General features: G+C 43.3%; 1 protein-coding gene and 1 long non-coding RNA gene across 3 annotated transcripts in view; one reads left to right on the top strand and one right to left on the bottom strand.

The window, feature by feature from the left end:
- Window positions 1-347: 347 nt before the first annotated feature.
- Window positions 348-19,755, bottom strand: LOC129621529 (uncharacterized). 2 transcript variants are annotated; one of them, XR_008699421.1, is made up of 3 exons: window positions 17,880-19,755; window positions 9,609-9,786; window positions 348-542 (listed from the first exon to the last, which is right to left on the bottom strand). It is a non-coding gene; the product is annotated as an uncharacterized LOC129621529 (long non-coding RNA). The 2 variants fall into 2 exon arrangements; XR_008699420.1 differs by lacking the exon at window positions 348-542 and adding an exon at window positions 6,558-6,979.
- Window positions 17,022-22,762, top strand: part of SORD (sorbitol dehydrogenase) — a 59,335-nt gene continuing 53,594 nt past the window's right edge. The window contains exon 1 of the mRNA XM_055538078.1: window positions 17,022-17,226. The gene's annotated coding sequence lies outside the window, so the exon portion shown is untranslated. The remainder of the gene's footprint in view (window positions 17,227-22,762) is intronic.

Genomic DNA, 22,762 nt, shown 5'->3' with positions numbered 1-22,762 from the left:
AGCATCATCCTTTTAGGATTTGAAATAGCTCAACTGGAATTCCATCACCTCCACTAGCTTTGTTCATAGTGATGCTTCCTAAGTCCCACTTAACTTCGAATTCCAGCATGTCTGGCTCTAGGTGATTGATCATACCATCGTGGTTATCTGGGTCATGAAGATCTTTTTTGTACAGTTCTTCTGTGTATTCTTGCCACCTCTTCTTAATATCTTCTGCTTCTGTCAGGTCCATACCATCTCTGTCCTTTATTGAGCCCATCTTTGCATGAAATGTTCCCTTGGTATCTCTAATTTTCATGGAGAGATCTCTAGTCTTTCCCATTCTGTTGTTTTCCTCTATTTCTTTGCACTGATCACTGAGGAAGGCTTTCTTGTCTCTCCTTGCTTTTCTTTGGAACTCTGCATTCAGATGGGCACATCTTTGCTTTTCTCCTTTGCCCTCAGCCTCTCTTCTCTCCGCTGTCTGTAAGGCCTCCCAGGCAGCTGTTTCTGCTTTTCTTTTTCTTGGGGATGGGCTTGATCACTGTCTCCTATACAATCATCTGGAGAACAGAGCAGAAATTATTTTAAAATAAACACCAGTTTAAACTGTCTGACTATGGCATTTGTTTTGCATGAATAAACATGATATTGTTTCAGAAGACAATTTAAAAACAACATGAAAAAGAAAACAGCCTTCCAAATGAACGGCTTAATGTCCAGTTTGTAGTACTAAAATAACAAGGACAAAGATTTTAAAAAGAGAAGAATCAATAAAAACATATTTGTGAGGAGATGAGAGTAGCCACTTTTTGTTTAAATAGTGTATAGATTGAATATTGGCTCTAATTACTGCATTCAGCCTTTGAAACAGTTCCATCCACAGCACTGATGCTGACTTTCAGTGTCATGTCAGGGCTGAGTCACCAGAATTGGGTGGTGGAATTTTGCTAGTAAGGCTTTGTGCCACCCCATTTCAGTGTGGACCACAGGAGAATGTGGGAGTCTTTGCAGGGCCTCAGGCAGGATAGGGCTAGGAAGAACATGGTCGCTCTAAGTTGACATGCTGGTGATAACTCACATTCTAAGGTGTGACTTCAGAGGCAGATATTATTGAATGGTTAAAAAATGAATAGGATATTTAGCCTTCACATGATATACCCTCAGCCCTCATTACTATATGTAAAATAGATAACAGGAAACCACTCAGTGCTCTGGGGTGACTTAAATGGGAAGGAAATCCAAAAAAGGGGATATATGTAGACATGTGGCTGACTCACTTTGCTGTGCAGCAGAAGTTAATACAACAGTGTAAAGTAACTATATACTCCAATAAAAAAGAAGAAAAATAATAATACAATTCTGCTTAAAGGCATTAGAATGAGCACAGCTCAGCTAGAGATAGATGAATCTTCTAAAGCCTTATGAAGTACTCAAAGCATAATTCATGAGATAAGAAAATGAATGAAAAGCTGGATGCTAGCTGAGCCTACTGTGGTAATCATTCCACAATACATCATAGCAATCAAAACTATCATGCTGTATGCCTTAAACTTATACAGTTACGTATGTCAATTGTTCATTGATGTGTGTCATTTACTGACACACAGTAAATGAACTGAACTGAATGTTAATTATTTCCTAATAAAGCTGAAAAAGTAATAAAATAAATTTTAAAATTAAAAAATGAAAAAAAAAAATAGGTCTTATTGGGGTCATTTAGATCAGCCCCATGAGAGGCCTTCTGTCTTCAGAGGTCTTCCTTCAAACACCAACCTCCCCTTCTGAAGTTTCAGTGTTTCTTCAGTTCCTATGTGCAAAATTCAAAGCCTCTGAAATGATACACAGAAATGCTCCTAATCTGAACCTTGTAACTCCCCCTCACCTTCTCTTATACCCAAAAACTTCTTCGTCTTAGGTATGCAGAGTCATTTGTGATTATTTCTGTTCATCACCTCTGCACACGTTGATCTTTCCTGACTGCCTGGAAAGCTCCCAATATCCTCTAAGAGGCAACCTGAGTGTTAACTTCTCTAAATTGAATCCTATTCAGGGAGTGCACTTGAGCATCTCCCCTGAAAGACTTTCGTCTGAGCCCTGGACCTGCTTTCCCTGCCCGGGAGCCTGGCCCAACCTGGCGACCCACTACGTTGAAGCCCCACAATGAGCTGTATATGCCATGAATAATTTGTATCATAACGTCGGACACCACTGAGCGACTGAACAAGGACTCACAAGCAAAACTTTTACGGTTGCTATTTCAGGGAATGACCACAAGGTGGCAGGCTTTTCTGAAGCCCAATTGTGATTACCTGGGAAATGAAAACTTGAGAGTTTTAATTCAGGGCTGTAATTTAATGTGGAATGCACCTGAACGAACACCCAAAAGCTTTTGTTTTTCTTGAGTATTCTTTTAAAATTAACCTTTATTCCATATTATAGTGACATAGATACACAACATGTTGTCGGTGGCAGATGAACTGAATATATTTTCTATTTTGCTGTAATTTCTGCTTTCTCACCATTGTACTCTGATTAAGTTCTAGAGACATAACTTCTGTTTCTTTTACATTTACTGGCTAAGCCACTTGGGAAGCCTCTCATCTGCATTAGCAGAACAAAAATTGTACCACCAAAGTTAGAAATCTGATTATGAAATAGCATGTTCCAAATTATTTGGGAGTAGTTAGGTCTTTATTTTTGAAAGGATTGATTTTGAAATAACCCAAACTTTGGTCGATCTTGCATTTCTATGTTAAAATAGCAGAGGTATTTGAAACATTTTTTCCATTTATTATGAACTCTTCTCTGAGAAACTAAACCACAGTGCTTTTGCCCACTAGGCTCAGGAAGTTTGATAAAAGAGAATGAAAAAAATGAGACACCTCAGATGTCCTAAGACAGTCTGGTAAGTGATTTGTCTCACAAGAAACTGTGAGGCTTGAGTTCACTGTTGCTGATGCATAATACACATAATAAGCTTGGAAGGGTCACTGATGTATATACACGTCATTGAACGTAATCTTCTATCAACCAGAGACCAAAGGTTTCAGGACTGACAGGAAGTTCTCACCTCCTAAGGACTCTGAATCTCTCTGACTTCCTGAGCTCCTTGAAAGTGAAAGTGGCTCAGTTGTGTCTGACTCTTTGCAACCCCATGGACTATACAGTCCATGGAATTCTCCAGGGCAGAATACTGGAGTGGGTTGCCATTCCCTTCTCTAGGGGATCTTCCCAATCCAGGGATCGAACCCAGGTCTCCCACACTGCGGGCAGATTCTTTACCAGCTGAGCCACAGCAGAAGCCCAAGATTACTGGAGTGGGTAGCCTATCCCTTCTCCAGGGGATCTTCCTGACCCAGGAATTGAATCAGGGTCTCCTGCATTGCAGGCAGATTCTGAGCTCCTTACTTTAATGAATTCTGTCCACTTGCCCTTCCTCCCTGTTGACTGATGGTGACACCAGCCCACAGAGCTGAAGGTCTGGTCCAATAACTGACCACGGGCTCTTCTCTTCCCTTTCCAGTCCTGCCTTTTCATCTCTTTCTCTTTTCTCTGCTCATTGCTCACCTTTGCCATTATCATTGGGAGGCAGTGGACAAGCATTATTCTTCATTGTTCGGTTGTGTCTGACTCTTTGCAACCCCATGGACTGCAGCACACCACAGTTCCCTGTCCTTCATCATCTCCCAGAGTTTGCTGAAGTTCATGTTCATTGAGTCAGTGATGCCATCCAACCATCTCATGCTCTGTCGCCCTCTTCGCCTCCTGCCCTCAATCTTTCCCAGCATCAGGGTCTGTTCCAATGAGTCGGTTCTTTGCATCAGATGGCCAAAGTATTGGAGCTTCAGCTTCACCATCAGTCCTTCCAGTGAATATTCAGGACTGATTTCCTTTAGGATGGTTTGATCTCCTTGCAGTCCAAGGGACTCTCAAGAGTCTTCTCCATCACCACAGTTTTTCAAAAACATCAATTCTTCATCTCTCAGCCTTCTTTATGGTCCAACTCTCACATCCATGAATGACTACTGGAAAAACCATAGCTCTGACTAGATGAGCCTTTGTTGGCAAAGTAATGTCTCTGCTTTTCAATATGCTGTCTAGGTTGGTCATAGCTTTTCTTCCAAGGAGTAAGTGTCTTTTAATTTCATGGCTGCAGTCACCATCTGCAGTGATTTTGGAGCCCAAGAAAATAAAGTCTGTCACTGTTTTCATTATTTCCCCATCGATTTGCCATTAAGTGATGGGACCAGATGCCATGATCTTAGTTTTCTGAATGTTGAGCTTTAAGCCAAGTTTTTCACTCTCCTCTTTCACTTTCATCAAGAGGCTTTTTAGTTCCTCTTTGCTTTCTGCCATAAGGGTGGTGTTATCTGCATATCTGAGGTTATTAATATTTCTCCCGGCAATCTTGATTCCAGCTTGTGTTTCATCCAGCCCAGTATTTTGCTGATATACTCTGCATAGAAGTTAAATAAGCAGGGTGATAATATATAGCCTTGATGTAGTCTTTTCCTGATATGGAATGGGCTACTTCCTCTGCCTCCCCTTGGGGCCCTTGTTGAGGGGAAGTCGGTGCCACATGAAGGGGGACACAGCAGCTCTGGAAAGGCACAGGTGACCTGGAACTGGGGCTTCCCTCCTGCTCTCACCCGTGAGGCTGGACCACACAGAGGTGGATGCCCCAGCTCCAGCCAAGCCTTCCAATGCCCTCAGCGCCCATGACATTCCACCTGCATCCCGCAGACACTGAACTCCCAGATAATCTGCCACAAGCGTCTTATGAAGAGAGAGAGAGAAAAAACTCTTTCCTAAGCTTCTAAATTCTGTCAGCAAGCAGACAGTGATGATGGTAGCATCCTCACAACTGAGCTTCTATCCTCAGCCACTCGTCTCTGTGGTCTGGTCTGGCCACCTCCACCCCCATGTCTCCAGCTACAGTGGCCTTCTCTTAACCCTGTGTGTTTCCTGTAAATCCCACGCTCTCAGGGCTTTTAAAAGTCCCCTCATGTGGTGCAAGGAAATCAGCTCTTTCAGAAATGTATTAACTCACACAGATTTCAAATGTATTATTCTTCGAAATGGCTGAAAATTTTCACCTTTTTAAAGGATTTATTTATTTATTATGTGTTTATTGGGCTGCATCAGGTCTTTGTTGGGGCACATGGGATCTTTGCTGCGTTATGCAGGATCTTTTGAGTCGCTGGGCAAACTAGTTGTGGCTCTGCGGCTCAGTAGCTGTGGCATGAGAGCTCAGTTGTTCCTTGGTATTTGGGATTTTAGTTCTCTAATCAGCGATTGAACCTGAATCCCACTGCACTGCAAGGTGGATTCTTAACCACTGGACCACCAGGGAAGTCCCTGAAAATTTCATTTTTAAAAACTGAGATAACCAGTTTGATTTGTGGCGTTACCTAAACGTACAATTGAGTGCATTTGCCAAGTCACACAGTTATTTCAACAGGTTTTAGACACTCACAGCCACAGCACAAAGCATTTCTTCATACATCTGCAGAAAGCATACACTCTTACCAAAACTCTGGCTTCCAGGTTTCAAAGTGAAGACTGTAAAACTGCCGTCAATGTCGTGAGAATCACTAACAGATTCCCAGCTGCACTTTGACATCATCTTCGTTGTTGCCTTGGGGCTTTTGCTGATGCTGAGCACAGATAAGATCTAGTTCTTCAGCAGACAGTTCTTTTATGCCCTGAGCCCTGTCTCCACGGTGCTGGGCAGAGAGAGCAGCAGGGCAGCACATAGTTCTTACTTCTCTGAAAGGCAGTATTAGGGCCTTTCTCAACTGTGTCCTGATTTAAAATAATCCAAACTAATATTTCTCAAAATAAAGCCGTAATACAATTGCCTGTAGATGATGAATCATTTTTCAAAAACATACATTACAAAACTCTAGTCAACCTATTTATGGATCAGTTGGTGAAAGTTCTTGTGAGATACATAAAACAGTAACTATGAGCTAAAACTGATTTATTAATTCTTCAAATTCAAAACTATGTGCATTAGCTCTATTTTTGATTTGGACCAAATCAGCTTGAAGAAAGCAGATCATTCTTCATCAGACTGAAGAAATTAGAAGACCAAAAGAGAAAAGATGTTTTTACCTACTCTCTAAGACTCTGATCTTTAGTTCTGGTATTGTAAGGAAGTACTTTCTGTATTAGCCAAAACAATTCTTCATATTCTAGACTCTAGCTTTCTGAGGGAATAAGTATAATCCATTTAAGTGAGGAAGAAGCAACAGAAAACAGATGTTCAGGAGAACTTCAAACAGCATGAATGACTGTAGTATTTTGCTCTGCCCCGTTTTCCATAATTGTTTTCTGGACTTTCAATTTCCTATTGAAATTAAAATCCTATTGTGGATTTTGAAAATAAGCAGACTTGCCTTTTCTAATTGATTAAATGGAGTGGAAAGGGAGAAAGAAGAACTGACTCTTTGAAGGTACAAATCTATGAAAACCCTTGGCATCTCCCAAAGATGTTAGTCTTTTTATTTGTTAATAATAACACTTGATTTACGTTTGTTAATGTCAGAACAATTAGGTTTCTATTTTAATGGAGGTATACAGTGTTCTTTGTACTTAATCCACACAGAATACATGAAAATGGCCTGTTCAGTGGTTCCAGTGGGAAAATGCTGGCCATAGGACGCTCAGGGAGGCATGATGGCGGGGGAGGTGTGAGCTGCCCACTTGGCCTGCCCCTGAGGAGGGGCAGGGAGCTGGCTGTGGTTTCCATCTCAGCTTCCACCGAATGAACAGACAGCAGGCCAGAGCAGTTGGGGGGGTCCCCAGGTAGCTCAGTGGTAAAGAATCTGCTTACCAGTGTGGTAGACATCGGTTTAATCCCTGGGTCAGGAAGATCCCCTGGAAAAGGGAATGGCAACCCACTCCAGTGTTCTTGCATGGAGAACCCCATGGACAGAGGATCATGGTGGGCTACAGTCCATGGGGTCACAAAGAGTTGGACACGACTGAAGGACTGAAAAGCAACAATAGAGAGCTCTCAGCTCAGAGGCACTCACACTGTACCTGACAATTCACATGAACACTAGCTTATCATTTTTATGTATTTCAGGTGTTCACATAATTAATTTATCAAAGACATGTCACTTTTAATTTAGTTTTTTGTTAAATTTTAAAAATTTATCTTTAGAAATTAAGATTCAAATGTAACTTTTAAAAAACTTTCCGTGAAAGATATATTTATTATAAAAATATAAAATTTTTATAATTATAAACATACATTAAAAAATTACACTTTCTTTTAGTCCCACCTTTTTTTCAGCCTTGTTCTGTGTAGCTGTTGGCAACTCTTGTCAGTAGTAAGATGGTTTAACTTACTTTTGAAACCATAAATAAATCAGAATGAAAACAATTTTAAAATTACCCTGAGAGGAAGAAAATTGAAGAGTACCATTCATTTTCCTTTGAGGTCTGCTCTGTTATATATAAGACACTCACATGTAAAACGCTCTGGGGTGAACCCAAAGCAGAAACAACTCATGACATTAATGGCGTGTGCTCACACAGCCAGATTATGGATTGTAGCCCAGCAGGCCCCTCTGTCCGTGGGATTCTCTAGGCAAGATTACTGGAGTGGGCTACCATCATTCCCTTTTCCAGGGGATCTTCCCGATCCAGGATCGAACCTGGGTGCCCTGCATTGCAACAGATTCTTTACCGTCTGAGCCACCAGGGAAGCTGCAAGATTATTTCAGGCTGTCGTCAATTTGTAGAGGGTCCCCCATCTGTGTCTCCTGAAAATTTATGATCAAGGGGAAAGGCACATACAGCTCACGGCTTCTCGCTGCTCCCCTGAGGCTTTAAACCCTCCATCTTGTGCTGGGACCAGAGATTGATTTGTCTTCGTTGCACGTCAGTTGTTATGAGAAACCAGTACAGAAGTCCTTGTAGTGCAGAATCTGTCTTTACATTTTGGCAATTAGGACTTTATTTTACCTCTACTATTTTATTATTCTCTTTAATTTCAGTATGCTCTTATTTCTCTTCATGACTGTATATTAAAAAAATTAAAAAAATGTAATTGCCACTAGCTAGTAAAAGGTACCTGGTATATTTTTTAAAAACCTTTGAACTAGTACACTTTTTAGAACTTTTTTTTTAAATCATAAATGAAGTTTTTACTCATCAGCAGTGAAAATGACAGTGATAATAACTTGAGAACTTGGGATTTAATTTTAAGCATACTACTTTCAACATAAATTGAAAATATGGAAATGGAGATGGAAATGAAGATTTTTGCTTTATTTTAAGCACATCATTACTCAGATTGTTTTCATAGTACTCTTGTGACTCATGAAGTACTCCTGTAATGAAGAATATCTGCTGTGAAATGGTCAAGTGTTCAGTACTTATGTTTGTGCTAAGACATAAGACCTTTTCAAAGGTCAGTCGTTTGAGGTTATCATCTGAGGACTACCTGGCTTTTATCCTTCTTTATTTTTGTATTTCTCTACGCTTGTGTCAAGGCACTTTACATCCATCTTAGTGATGAGTTGCTTAGCAACTGACTGGTTGATGAAACCTACTGGATCTCCTCTCTGCCTTTTTGGAATATGTCAGGAACTAAATGGAGTAGGTTTGACTTTTCACAATGTTTTAGCATTCTACCATCTCTTAAGGTTTGTAAGCAGTTTCATTTATTTGTTTTTGAATAGGTTTTATTTTTGTTCTTCAACCCCAGACTTCCTTGTGACTTCCATTACTTGGAAGTTAATTATAACTTTTACTATATCTTCAAGAGGTATTGTTCCTAATATTTGAAGACTTGTTTCATATATTAGATCTTAGAGAGCTCAATCTTGATCCGTCTTTGTAATTAGCCAATTAAATTATGCTATGGCCAAAATATAATGTTAGATTATTGGTAAATAGGCGTGATTTCTACCTCTAGCAAGGGGTTTAAAATTCATCTGGAGCCACACAGCTTTATACTACATTTGGTGTCTTAGTTGATAAAGAATCTGCCTGCAGTGTGGGAGATCCAGGTTTGATCCCTAAGTTGAGAAGATCCCCTGGAGAAGGGAACGGCAACCCACTCCAGTATTCTTGCTGGAAAATCCCATGGACAGAGGAGCCTGGTAGGCTACAGTCCATGGAATCACAAAGAATCACCTCGTTAAATACCACACAGTAAAGATGTCTATAGCAAAAAGACTAATAATGTTGGAGTTATAGACATTTTCTACAAAGGAAGAATGTGATACTCCAATTCATATTTTGAGTTAAACCACTGTTTCATTCAGTTAACAAGTAGTTAGTAAGAACCTCAAAGAGTCAGACACGACTGAGCACCCATGCACACATCATGAACAGACAGGGAGAAGCAATGTGGTACACAGTGCTTATGGCATAGTTAACACTCCCAGGCAGCTAGTCACATGATTCCATGTTTCACTTTTACACCTGAAATACATTGGACAATGATATTTTTTTATGCTGGGTTTCAAGGCATTTTGTTCCCCTATAGTGAGCCAATGAACCCAGAGCCATCATCAAAAAGTCACTCTTTCCATTACACTGTCCCTATTATCATAAATCAGGTACTTCTCTGTGTGTATTTCCTTCTAAATTCTCAATTCTCTTACCTTAGTTGGGTTTTCTCTCCATGGGTCAATTTCCTACTGTGTTAATTACTCTATAATAAAAATTCTCCATAGATGATGATGTAAATTCTCCAGGTTTGTTCTTCTTGCTTGGACATGCTAAACCCTTTGACTTGACATGATTTTACAGCCATCTTGATAATTTCCACAACAGCTTTTACTGGGATTAAAAAAAAAAGTTATTAGAGTATTCTACTGGGATTTTAATTAAGATTGAGTCTATGGATCAGTCTGGGGAGAACTGATAACTTTGCAATATTGAAATTTTTAATCCACAAATCTGATATATCCTCTATTTAGGTCTTAAAATGTTTCCCCTTTAATTTTCTTCAATAACATTTTGTAGTTTGCAGTCTAACTTGTACTAGAGTTATTCCTAGGTATTTGGTCTTTTATGCATTTTTGGTAAGTCATATTTAAAATTCATTTGTTTTCAATTTCTTTTTATTTCTATAAAGGAATACAATGGATCACTGACCTATGTCCAGTGATCATCTTAAATTCAAATTTATTTTAAAAAGTTGTTTGGATTTTTGACACAATAGTATTGTTAATACATGATGGTTTTGTATTTCTTAGTTTCCAATTCCTATGACCTTCATCTCTTCTTTGTAGCTGGTTCAAGTGTAATTCTTAACAGAAATTACAGTGGTTTCCCCCTCTGACCTTTCATGTGATAAATTGCACTGGTTGTATTTCTAAAGATAAGCCACTCTTACTTGCAGAAAGTGAAGAAGAACTAAAGAGCCTCTTGATGAAGGTGAAAGAGGAGAGTAAAAAAGCTGGCTTAAAACTCAACATTCAAAAAACCAAGATCATGGAACCTGGTCCCATGATTTCATGGCAAATAGAAGGTGAGTTCCCTCATAGCTCAGTTGGTAAAGAATCCGCCTGCAATGCAGGAAACCCAGGTTCAATTTCTGGGTTGGGAAGATCCCCTGGAGAAGGAAATGGCAACCCATTCCACTATTCTTGTCTGGGAAGTCCCATGGACAGAGGAGCCTGGACAGAGGAGCCTGGTGGGCTATAGTCCATGGGGTTGCAAGAGTCGAACACAACTTAGTGACTGAACGACCAGAAGGGGGAGAAGTGGAAGTAGTGACAGATTTTATTTTCTTGGGCTCCCAAATCACTGCAGATGGTGACTGCAACCATGAAATTAAAAGATGTTTGCTCTTTGGAAGAAAAGCTCTGACAAACCTAAACAGCATATTAAAAGGCAGAGACATCATTTTGTGGTGAGCAGAGTGAGCTGGGACTCAATAAAATCTCTTTGGGTTGTAAATTCATTCTTTTTTTCACTTTCTTTTTATTTTGCCTAGAATGGACATCTTCAGTTTTTGCCTTGCTCTGTCTGGCTGAGTTTCCTTAGTGTGTATTCTAGATCTATCCCTGTGGCTACTGTAAGTTGAACGCGGAGAAAAGAGAGCGAGCTGGGCAGTCAGGCAAAGAAAAAAGAAATTTATTAGAGGGAAACGAGAGGGTGACTAGCCCTTAGGGAAAACCAGTGTCCTCCCTTTCTGATGGGGTCTTTCTTATACCCCACCAATGAAAAATTCTCTGAACGGATGGTTAATATTTAGCCTGTAGTTGAGTCCTGTGGTCATGGAGCCGGAGGTCTGGAATCTGGTGGTCTCATAGCTTTGAGAAGGTAGGCGCCAGTGGGAAAACAGAATGTCGTTTGGGCAATTTGGTCAGTCTCAAGGGTCACTGTGATATTATTCTTTGTGAGCTCAACATAATGAGCCATTTCTACCATGAGCCCCCATGTAGACCCTGGCATTCAGCCTTTTTGATTTGGGATAAGGGCCGAAGGTCAATCTTCCGTAAATGCTTCCTCTGGGACAAGGGTGTTATGGAGGTGAGATGAGAAAAGCATGTTTGTGGGTCAAGGGGATTTGTGTGAGGTTGAAGTTTTTGGTAATTTAAGCGAGTTAGAAGTAATTCATGGATAGTTGGGTTGGTGAAGGCTCATAAGTGGTTTTGAAGAAATTTAGAAAAAAGACGCATTAAAAATGGGCCAAAATTATCAGACCACCTGACCTGCCTCTTGAGAAACTTATATGCAGGTCAGGAAGCAACAGTTAGAACTGGACATGGAACAACAGACTGGTTCCAAATAGGAAAAGGAGTACATCAAGGCTGTATACTGTCACCCTGCTTATTTAACTTGTATGCAGAGTACATCATGAGAAACGCTGGACTGGAAGAAGCACAAACTGAAATCAAGATTGCTGGGAGAAATATCAATAGATATGCAGATGACACCATCCTTATGGCAGAAAGTGAAGAGGAACTAAAAAGCCTCTTGATGAAGGTGAAAGAGGAGAGTGAAAAAGTTGGCTTAAAGTTCAACATTCAGAAAACGAAGATCATGGCATCTGGTCCCATCACTTCATGGGAAATAGATGGGGAGACAGTGGAAACAGTGTCAGACTTTATTTTTTGGGGGCTCCAAAATCACTGCAGATGGTGACTGCAGCCATGAAATTAAAAGACGCTTACTCCTTGGAAGGAAAGTTATGACCAACCTAGATAGCATATTGAAAAGCAGAGACATTACTTTGCCAACAAAGGTCCGTCTAGTCAAGGCTATGGTTTTTCCAGTGGTCATATATGGATGTGAGAGTTGGACTGTGAAGAAAGCTGAGCGCTGAAGAATTGATGCTTTTGAACTGTGGTGTTGGAGAAGACTCTTGAGAGTCCCTTGGACTGCAAGGAGATCCAACCAGTCCATTCTGAAGGAGATCAGCCCTGGGTGTTCATTGGAAGGAATGATGCTAAAGCTGAAACTCCAGTACTTTGGCCACCTCATGTGAAGAGTTGACTCATTGGAAAAGACTCTGATGCTGGGACAGATTGGGGGCAGGAGGAGAAGGGGACAACAGAGGATGAGATGGCTGGATGGCATCACTGACTCGATGGATGTGAGTTTGTGTGAACTCCGGAGTTGGTGATGGACAGGGAGGCCTGGCGTGCTGCAATTCATGGGGTCACAGAGTCGGACACGACTGAGCGACTGAACTGAACTGAACTGAAGTAGAAGAAGAGGACCTAGAAAAGGTAGGACCCAGGGCATCCAATTCTAATTGCTTAACCAGTTTTCCCATGAATTACTGAGGTGTCGACGTATTTTCAAGGCCCTGTTTATCAGATTTCTTGCTGTTTCCTTTACAACCTGGCAGCTCATCTGGTTAAGAATCCGCCTGCAATGTGGGAGATCTGGGTTCAATCCCTGGGTTGGGAAGATCCCCCGGACAAGGGAAAGGCTACCCACTCCAGTATTCTGGCCTGGAGAATTCCATGGATTGTATAGTTCATGGGGTCACAAAGAGTCGGACACAACTGAGTGACTTTCACTTTCTTCCTTTACAACGCCTGATTTGTGGGTGTAGAAGCATCAGGGTTCCTCCAAAAATAGACATAGGCCCCCTTTTTCTGCCGTGAAAAGGTCTAATCCTCTTCTGTTTTGGAGGACCACTGGCAGGGAATCTAGCTGGTTTTGGATAGTGATGAGGCTAGTAGCTATTTTTTCGGGGCTCTCAGTGAGGTCTTTAGAAAGGCACTGGTAGTAATTTTAAAAGGTTGTGTGTCCTACTGTCCCTGTTCCAATCCCAGCTGCTATTTCTATACTTATTAATAGAGGAATGAATTGATTTGCCCATTTTGGTTGGTTATAAATTAGTGGGATAGGGAGGGTCTATACGGAATATGTGGTTTCCAGGTTATGCCAAGGGATTTGGCTACTTGTTGAGTGATTTGGGAGACAAAAGCTGGCCCATTATCGGATTGGAGAGAGAGTGGGAAGCCAAAGCGAGGGATGATTTCTTGTATGAGAAACTATGTTACTCAGTTTCTGAGGCAGTTTCTAATCTCATAGGAAAAGCCTCAATCCACCCTGAAAAAGTGTCTCTGAGAGTGAGGGTGAGTTTTAATTTTCCAGTTGGAGGCACGTGAGTGAAGTCAATTGGTCAGTCCTCTGCTGGGATATGCCCTCGAGCCTGATGTGTTGGGAATGAGAGAATAGGCTTTAGGGCTTCCTGTGGTGAAACTAAGGAACAGATAACAAAACGCAAGAGTGAGTGATTTGTTGTAGGAGTGAAAGAAGGTTAAGCGGGGTGATTCGAGGTCTTCAGTTCAGTTTAGTCACTCAGTTGTATCTGACTCTTTGCAACCCCATGGACTGCAGCATTTCAAGCTTCCCTGTCCATCACCAACTCTCAGAGCTTGCTCAAACTCATGTCCATCAAGTAGGTGATGCCATAAGATGTCTTAAGAGATGATAAAGAGGTTTAGTGCCTACGTGTAGGGCCTGATGAATATCCATAAGAATCTGTGTGGCCTGAGATTGGAGAAAGACACAGCAGCCCTGTTTTTGTAACCAGTCTCCTTGTGGTTGTGCTCCTTATAATAATCGTGTGTTTTCTTTGGGGAGGTGAAGGGGCTTTATGTTGGGGATTACTGTAAGTTGTTGAGTTGGTGATCGGAGTGAGGCTTTTTTCGCTTCTCTGTCTGCAGTTTTGTTACCCTATAAAATGAGTCTGAGGCTGCCTGGTGACCTCGGCAATGTATGATGCCTACTTCAGTTGGCATGTTAGCTGCTTTTAAAAGTTGGAGTATAAGCGGGGCATTAGTTATGGGAGAGCCTTTTGTAGATAGGAGCCCTCGTTCCTTCCAGATGGCAGCATGTGAGTGTATGATGTGGAACGTATATTTAGAGTCAGTGTATATGTTTGCTATCTTGTTAGCTGCGAGGGTAAGGGCTCTAGTTAGTGCAATAAGTTCTGCCTTTTGGGAAGAGGTTCCCGAGGGGAGAGGTTAGGACTCAATAATTTCTGTGTCAGAGATAATTGCACATCCAGCTCCCTTTTTCTCTTTCTGATGTAGAGAAGCTGCCATCAATATACCAAGTAAAGTCAGGGCTGTTTAAAAGGCTCAAGGAAATATGGGAGAAATGGGGCATCAGGTCTGCTAATGCCTCTTTGCAAGTATGGATGGGGGGCTCAGAAGAACTAGGGATAAGGGTGGCAGGGTTGAGAGTAGGACAGCGTTCAGAGGAGAACTCAGGAGATTCAAGAAGGGTGACATGAATTAGCTGGATGTGTGAAGGAGCTAGAAGGGTCATGGATTTGTGAGAAAGTAAGTCCTTCAACTCATGTGTGGTGAACGAATGACAGTGGGTGCTCCAAATGAGCTTTTTACTTCCCTGAGTGAGGACTGCAGCTGCTGCCAGAGCACGTAGGCAGGCTGACTACCCTTGAATTGTGGTATCTAGCTGCTCTGACAGGTAAGTGACAGGGATGAAGGAGGGGCCCTGATTTTGTCCCGAAACTCCTAGGGCAATTTTTTGTCTCTCAGTAGAGTATAAAGAGGCAAGATAGGTCAGGAAGTGTGAGAGTTGGGGCTGAGGGAATGGCTTGCTTAAGGGTCTTAAAGGCTGATGGATATTTTATTTAGCTCTAGGGGTTCTGAAAGATCTCCTCGGGTGGCTTGATATAGGGGTTGTGCCAAGAGGGTGAAATTAGGAATCCGGAGGCGTAAATATCCAGCTAACCCCCAGAAGGACAGAATCTGTTTCAATGTAGGGAGTGGTAGGGTTGATATAAGGGACTTTCTATTGGTAGTAATATATCTTTTTGTTAGTGTTAAAAGGACTCCAAGATAGGTGACTCTAGGACGAGAAAGCTGAACTTTATGGGAGATGTTCAGTATCCTCGATCGGCTAGAAAACTGAGGAGTTGTATAGTGTGTTGTTGAGAGTGTATAGACGAAGGACTACAAAGGAGGAGATCGTCCACATATTGGAGGACAGTACTCTTAGTAAGGTCAAGAGAGGTTAGGTCTGATGCTAGAACTTGGCCAAAGAAATGAGGGCCATCACAAAAGCCTTGTTGGAGGACTGTCCCTGTCAGCTGTTGGGAGCGATGATTGTCTGGATCAGTCCAGATAAAGGCAAAGAGGTCTTTAGAGTTTGGGTGCAAAGGGATGGTAAAGAAGGCATCCCTGAGGTGTAGGACAATGAAGTGGGTAGTGGAAGAGGGAATGAGAGAGAGAAGAGTATAGGGATTTGGAACTGCTGGATGTATGGGGATAACAGTCGCATTGATAAGTCTCAGGTCCTGGACCAGGTGATAGGGGCCATTTGGCTTTTTGTTGGGTAAGATGGCGTGTTATAGGGAGAGTGGCTTGGGGGCAAGAGGCCCTGATATAGCAGTTTAGTGATGATAGGCTTTAACCCTTGTTGATGTTTTCGGGAGATTGGGTATTGTGGTTGATTGGGGAATTTAGGGGGGTTTTTGAGGCAGATATGAATTGGAGCATGGTGAGAGGTGACAGATGGGTTGTCTGTATCCCAGACTATAGGATTTATGGATGAGGAGGGCAATGGGGCGGGGGAAGAGGAGGTGGGGTTGAGGAGCAGTAGCCAGGATAGATCAGAAGATGGGCTTGGGATGGTAATAAGGGCTTTGAATTTTGAGAGATGGTCTCTCCAAGAATAAGACTGGGGCATTTGGGGAGTATGAGCAAAGAATGGGGAAATGGGGTATGTTGAAGTGTGCAAAGTAGAGGCTTGGTTATTCCTGGCATAGATATTAAACAGTCAACCCCCATAACAGAGACCTGAGAAACCTTGTTTTTTCCGGATTAGGCAGGCACAGCAGAGTAAGTGGCCCCCCGTGTTGATGAGAAAAGGGATCGGCTTACCTGCCACTGTGAGGCCTTTTGAAGGGCCCACAACGAGGCAAGCAACCATGTGATTACGGGCTGCTTGTCCAGGTCTCCCTGCCTGATAATCCCCGTTGGGATCATCTCTGGGGACAGCCGTTGCCCCTACGGGCTTAGTGTCCTATCCCAGTCTACGTATCCCATCAGCACGCGCCTGAACGTGCTGATACTTGCCATACTTGTTCCTTCTCTTCTGGGAGAAGAGTGGAGGAAAGGATGATGTAAATATCATGCCAGGTTAAGTTGTAAGACTGGGTAAGATACTTGAATTCTTTTAGATAATTATTAGGGTCTGAAGAGAAGGAGCCAAGACGCTTTTCAATTTGAGATAGATCGGTGAGGGAGAATGGGACGTGAACCCGAACAATGTCTTTCGCTCCCGCTACTTGCCATAAAGGGAGAGGTGGAGCAGGCAAAGACTTCCTGCTGTCAAGTTTCTGGCTTTAACGTTGTTCCGACCGCTTATCGGGAGGGGATCTAGGGAGGTCAGGGAAGAGCCTTGGAACCCTCGGGGTAGAGGGTGGGGCTGAGGTCTCAGAGCTTGCAGCGGAGAGGGGTTGGGCGCTGAGGTGGCCTGCCCTTGAGCAGGAGGGAGGGAGGAGGAGTCGTAAGGTGGAGGTTGTGAAACTGGATCTGGAGCGACTGCAAGGGGATTGGGAGCGAGAGGGTGTGAGCTGTGGTCGGAAGGGTTGAAGGAAGAAGAAAAGTCTCAAACAGGAATCGGGAGACATTGTATTAGGAGGATGTGGCCCAGAGTGGGCTAAGAGTATTTGAGAAGTAGAACAGGATTCACAGAGGGAGAATCTGAGCGCGAAGAGCAAAGAACGGCTGGACATGAGGGATCTCGGACCACTTTTGGTTGCGGCGGCAGAAGGTACCGAGGTCCCATAGAGTATTATAATCGAGAGTTTTGTTATCTGGCCATTGGAACCTATTATCAAGTCTGTATTGTGGCCTGACAGTGTTAAAATAATAAGTAAGTCTTTTTGATCTTATGTCTCCTTGGAAGCCCAAGACTTTTAGGTTTCGGAGAAGGCATCCTAGAGGAGTAAATTTTGAGGGCTGGGATTGAGAATTTCCCATTGTGGCCGATTAGGAAGGGTAGACAAGGTTAAGAATCCACCTGCAATGCAGGAGACCTGGGTTCGATCCCTGGGTTGGGAAGATCCCCTGGAGGAGGAAATGGCAACCCACTCCACTATTCTTGCTTGGGAAATCCCATGGACAGAGGAGCCTGGTGGGCTACAGCCCATAGGGTCACAAGAGTCAGACACAATTTAGTGACCGAAGCACCAGACAAGGGCGAAGGAAAGCGAAGAGAAAGTGCTGAGAGAAAAGGCATCCCTGTTTTCAGGACCTTCTCAGAGAGTAATAACAGTCTGCTCTGAAATGGGCATCCCTTATTTCAAAGTCAGAAGGGGTACAAGGCTGAGGGCCCGAGGGCCGTGGGGATCTTCCTGCCTAGTGCTAGGACCTGGAAATGAGGCGAGGGAGAAAGAGGATCCCAGGGAATGCAATTTTGCTCACCCTTGTAACCGATAGATGAAATGTGGGCCAGCGTGTGGATGTCGGTCCAGCAAGGCAAGTGGAGAGTCCCGCCCGGAGCTCATCTGTTTCTCGGCAAGGTCCAAGGGAGGGGACCACCGGAGGTGGACTCGTGAGAGGAGCCCACCCAGTTGCTGTGGCTCTTCCCTCCCGGGTTTTGGCACCGGAATGTAAGGCGAGTGCAGAGAAAAGACGGTGAGTGAGCCGGGCAGTCAGGCAAGAAAAGGAAATTTATTAGAGGGAAACGAGAGGGTGATTGGCGCTTAAGCAGAACCAGTGTCCTCCCTTTCTGACAGGGTCTTTTGTATACCCCACCAATGAAAAATTCTCTGAAGGGATGGTTAATTTTTAGCCTGTAGTTGAGTCTTGGGGTTACATAGCTGGAGGTCTGGAATGAGGTGGTCTCATAGCCTTGAGAACGTAGGCGCCCTCGGGAAAACAGAATGTCGTTTGGGCAATTTGGTCAGTCTCAGTGGTCACTGATTTTATTCTTTGTGAGGTCAACATAATGAGCCATTTCTACCATGAGCCCCCATGTAGGCCCGATCAGCTCCCAGGGGCACAATTTCCTTGTTTAGTGTTGTTTGGATATGACTGAGAGTCCATCATACATACGTGCTGAAGCTTTAGTCTGTCGGTGAGGATTTTGCTGTTTATGGGTGTTGCCTCTTGTGGGTTGTGCTGCAGTGCTCATTGGGGTGCATGTGTCTTTTGAATGATGGGTTTCTCGGGATCTAGGACCAGATGGGGGAATATTAGATCCTAGGCTTAGCCTCTCTCGATAGTTTATTTTCAGGCTTTTGGAGACTGTCAATTATCCTTCCTGTTGCCAGACTACCTTCCCACCTACTGTGTAGGGGTTCTTTTTACCCAAGGCGCTCTCCCGCATTTATTGTTTGTAGATTTGTGAGGATGCCCAACCTGAAAGGTGGGGTATGATTTCTGGTTGTCATTTTTTGATTGACATTCCTGCAGTAATTAGGTGCTGGGAGCCGGCGAGAGACATTCCACTCGTGACAAAGGTCATGAGGAAGGGGGCTCGGCATACGCAAAGGCGGGATCGAGCCTCGGGAGTGCCCCCGGATATTCTCGAGCATCTACCCCCCAAAAAACCAGAGTCTGCCTACTTTATTGCTTTGTGCTCTCACCTCTGACTTTACTGGGGGCTGTCCCCCACCACCATCTCACTCTCTCTGTCAAAAAGTTAACTTACAGCTCCAATTAATAAAGTTCCTGGGCAATTAGGAGTGTTTAAATCCAAACCCCTCAGATGGCTCTCTAACTCGCCTGACAAGTTTACCCGGACACCTACAGCTATGCATACGATTGTTTACAGTCTCCCAGCCTCCAGAGGCACGGGAAGCTTAAGATATTCAAATAGCTTAGAGCCTCTCAGAGAATTAGAAACTGTCAGAATAAAGCTAGTAAAAGATTTCATTGATGAGCCAATGTTTGTTGCCAAGTTTTCACATCCCCTGAATTGTATCCTTGAATGTGCATTAATTAATATAGTTGGTATGTAGAAAAAATAAGTAGTGGCCTGGTGTTAGTAACTTTAGACCCTTAAGGTAGTAAATTCTTTCCTTTGTAAACCCATTACACATCCACCCTATAGGAACGTAATCTTATCTTCGGAGGATGGCGCCAAACCTTAAAATAATTACTCTTAGAGAAAATAAGTCTTTGTTGATAAGTCCTTGTCAAGAGTCATAAAATGTTAATAGGCCTCTGGCCAGAAGATGATGTAAATCACCTAAACCATTTGTATACGATAAATCTGCAGGAAAGAAACCCTGGTTTTTGATAAGCATCAAAGACTGCTGATTTTGCATCCCCTATTGTCCTCTATGTGTAACTTAGGGTATAAAAGCCCCTGTTGAAAATAAAGCTATGGGCCTTGCTCACCAACGCTTGGTCTCCCCATGTCATTCTTCCCTTTAACTTCTAGCTGAGTGTCCATCTGGAGCGTGGATGTCCTCTGCGACCATTTATTTGCCTGGGCTTCTAAGACCCACTCGAGAAGGTGTCTAAGGTGGGGCACCTTCTGCTATTCGAGAGGGCGCCTGCGGCCTCCGTGGTCAGAGCTAACCTGGTGTCACGGGTTATATTGATTTTCCGCGTAAACCAAGCCACTCAGCTTCTTTTCTCCACTGAATTTTCCTACTGAGCTATCCTCATTCTATTCCTCTTTATTATATCTAATTAACATTTGAATAGGCCGCCTAGCCGTCTCTCCTTCGAAGACCCTGGATCAGCCGGGGCTGGACCCCGGCAATTAGGGATGCAGAGCATCTTGGCCTGTGGTGGAGATTTGGGTTTTGTATTGTTTTGTTTGATTCCTTAAAGGGTGTGTGGAAAATTTCCCTTTCTTCTTGGCTTCCTGAAAGTCCATTGTGTTTGGAATTTCTTTCTGTAAAGCCCACCCAAGTAAATGGCCTGAGGGCGGCTGTCATTAACAACCCTCCAAGACATTTGAATGTTAGCTTAAAACTACATTCAAAAAATGAAAAATCATGGTATCCAGTCCCATCACTTCCTGGTAAATAGATGGGGAAATAATGGAAACAGTGACAGACTTTATTTTCTTGGGCTTCAGAATCACTGTAGATGGTGACTGAGCCTTGAAATGAAAAGACACCTGCTCCTTGCAAGAAAAGCTATGACAAACTTAGCGTATTAAAAAGCAGAGACATTATTTTACTGACAAAGGCACGTCTAGTTAAAGCTATGGTTTTTCCAGTAGTCATGTATGGATGTGAGAGTTGGATCATAAAGAAGGCCGAGTGCCAAAGAATTGATGTTTTTGAACTGTGGTGTGGGAGAAGACTCTTGAAAGTCCCTTAGACTGCAAGGAGATCAATCCTAAAGGAAAGTAGTCCTGAATATTTGTTGGAAGGACTGATGCTGAAGCTGAAGCACCAATACTTTGGCCACCTGATGTGAAGAACTGACTCAATGGAAAAGACCCTGATGCTGCAGAAGATTGAAGGCAGGAGAAGAAAGGGATGATCAGGATGAGATGGTTGGATGGCATCACTGACTCGATGGACATGAGTTTGAGTAAGCTCTGGGAAACGGTGAAGGACAGGGAAGCCTGGCGTGTCGCAGTCCATGGGGTCGCAAAGAGTCGGACAGGACCTAGTGACTAAACAACAAGGACGTTTGAAGTAGAAGTGCCAGTAAGCACAGGTAGTGCGGTTGTCATTACAGGAAGTCTCCACAAGGTGGCGGCAGCACTTTCCCCTGCCCACCTCTGGTTCCTCAGACAACCAGAGCCTTAGGGAAAGTGGGTTTCCTGGGCTATCAATTGGAGTGGAATGTGCCAGAGCAAAATGCCTGCAGCCTTGTGTCTCACTGCTTCTTCCCCCTAAAGCTTCACACACCTGACCCCCAGACTAATCCCAACTCGGGCCACAGCACCCAGCTGAGGGTACTTAAGGTGCTAGGAGGCTGCACTCTCACGAAGTGTTTAATCTTAACAGGAAGAAGGCTTGAGCTGAGGACCCCAGCACCAGGAGACGTGCAGGCTGGGTGACTATTGCTCCCACGATCCTCCAGGCTTTGATCCCACTCAGGACTCTGGTCCCAGCTGAGACAAGCAGACAGGCGTGATTTTCAAAGGGGCTCAGAAGTAATAACTAAAAAGGGGCTCAATGAAGGACACCCTGCCAGGCTGTCGGGACCCTATCCCAGTCCAGCCTTGGGACTCAAGCCTTCTCAGGCTCCTGGGATACCGTAGAAGCCCAAATGAGGGAGGTGGGAAGGAATAAAGTTAACTTTCTCTCCTTTCCTTTGACTTCATGCCAATGCTATGTAGGGGTACAGTCAATCTGCCACGCTGTGCTTGTTATCAGTGTACAATTGGCTGATTCAGGTACGACGTATCCATGGAGTATATCTGGTCTTTTTTGGGTTCTTTTAACCCTAACCCTAACCCTAACCCGGATGAGCCCCCAAGATGAAAGGTTGTTGTTGAATCACGCGAAGACATCGGGATTCTTGGTCCTCAGAGGAGAAGAATTCAATCTGGGCCAGAGACGAGGCTTGATCGCTCAGAGCTTTTGTGTAATAAAGTTTTATTAAAGTATAAAGGAGATAGAGAAAGCTTCTGACATAGGCATCAGAAGGGGGCAGAAAGAGTACCCGCTTGCTAGTGTTAACAATGAAGTTATATAGTCCAAAGAATGTCTGGAGGTTGTAAAGACCTCATCAGACCATAATTTACATTTTAAGATAACACTGTCCTCAGGCAGGATACATCCTTGTAAAGACCAGGTCTACTCCCATAATTTACATTTTAAGTTAACAGAAGGTTTAATCCAGAGACTGTCCTTAGGCAGGATACATTATTGTTATATAATCCTAAGGAATGTGGAGAAAGAAAAAGTTTGTCCTTTCTTCCTCCTTGAGAATTCCAGATCCCTCTCTCCTTGGGGACCCCTAGACTCCTTATCAACCTGCCTAGGAACTGACTTCACTTTCACTTTTCACTTTCATGCATTGGAGAAGGAAATGGCAACCCACCCCAGTGTTCTTGCCTGGAGAATCCCAGGGACGGTGGAGCCTGGTGGGCTGCCATCTATGGGGTCGCACAGAGTCGGACAGGACTGAAGCAACTTAGCAGCAGCAGCAGCCACAGAGTTTATTGCATAAGGTCAAGCAGTCTGCTGAGCATTGTGGGTTATCTATCTCACATACAGTGTTGTGTGTATATGAGGAAGGAAGGAAGAAAACAGTCTGTGGAGTATCTCTTAGAGATGCATGTTTCTGTGTATAGGTGAGAGATAGAGATTTCTGTGTGTGTGTGGAAGAGAGAAAGGAAGGAAGCTGATAATCCTTGTGGATTATTATAGATTGCTGTGTCT

Source organism: Bubalus kerabau, chromosome 10 (assembly GCF_029407905.1).
Source record: "Bubalus kerabau isolate K-KA32 ecotype Philippines breed swamp buffalo chromosome 10, PCC_UOA_SB_1v2, whole genome shotgun sequence".
In the NCBI taxonomy this organism is placed as follows: Eukaryota; Metazoa; Chordata; class Mammalia; order Artiodactyla; family Bovidae; genus Bubalus; species Bubalus kerabau.
This window is presented reverse-complemented; position numbering and strand designations above follow the sequence as displayed.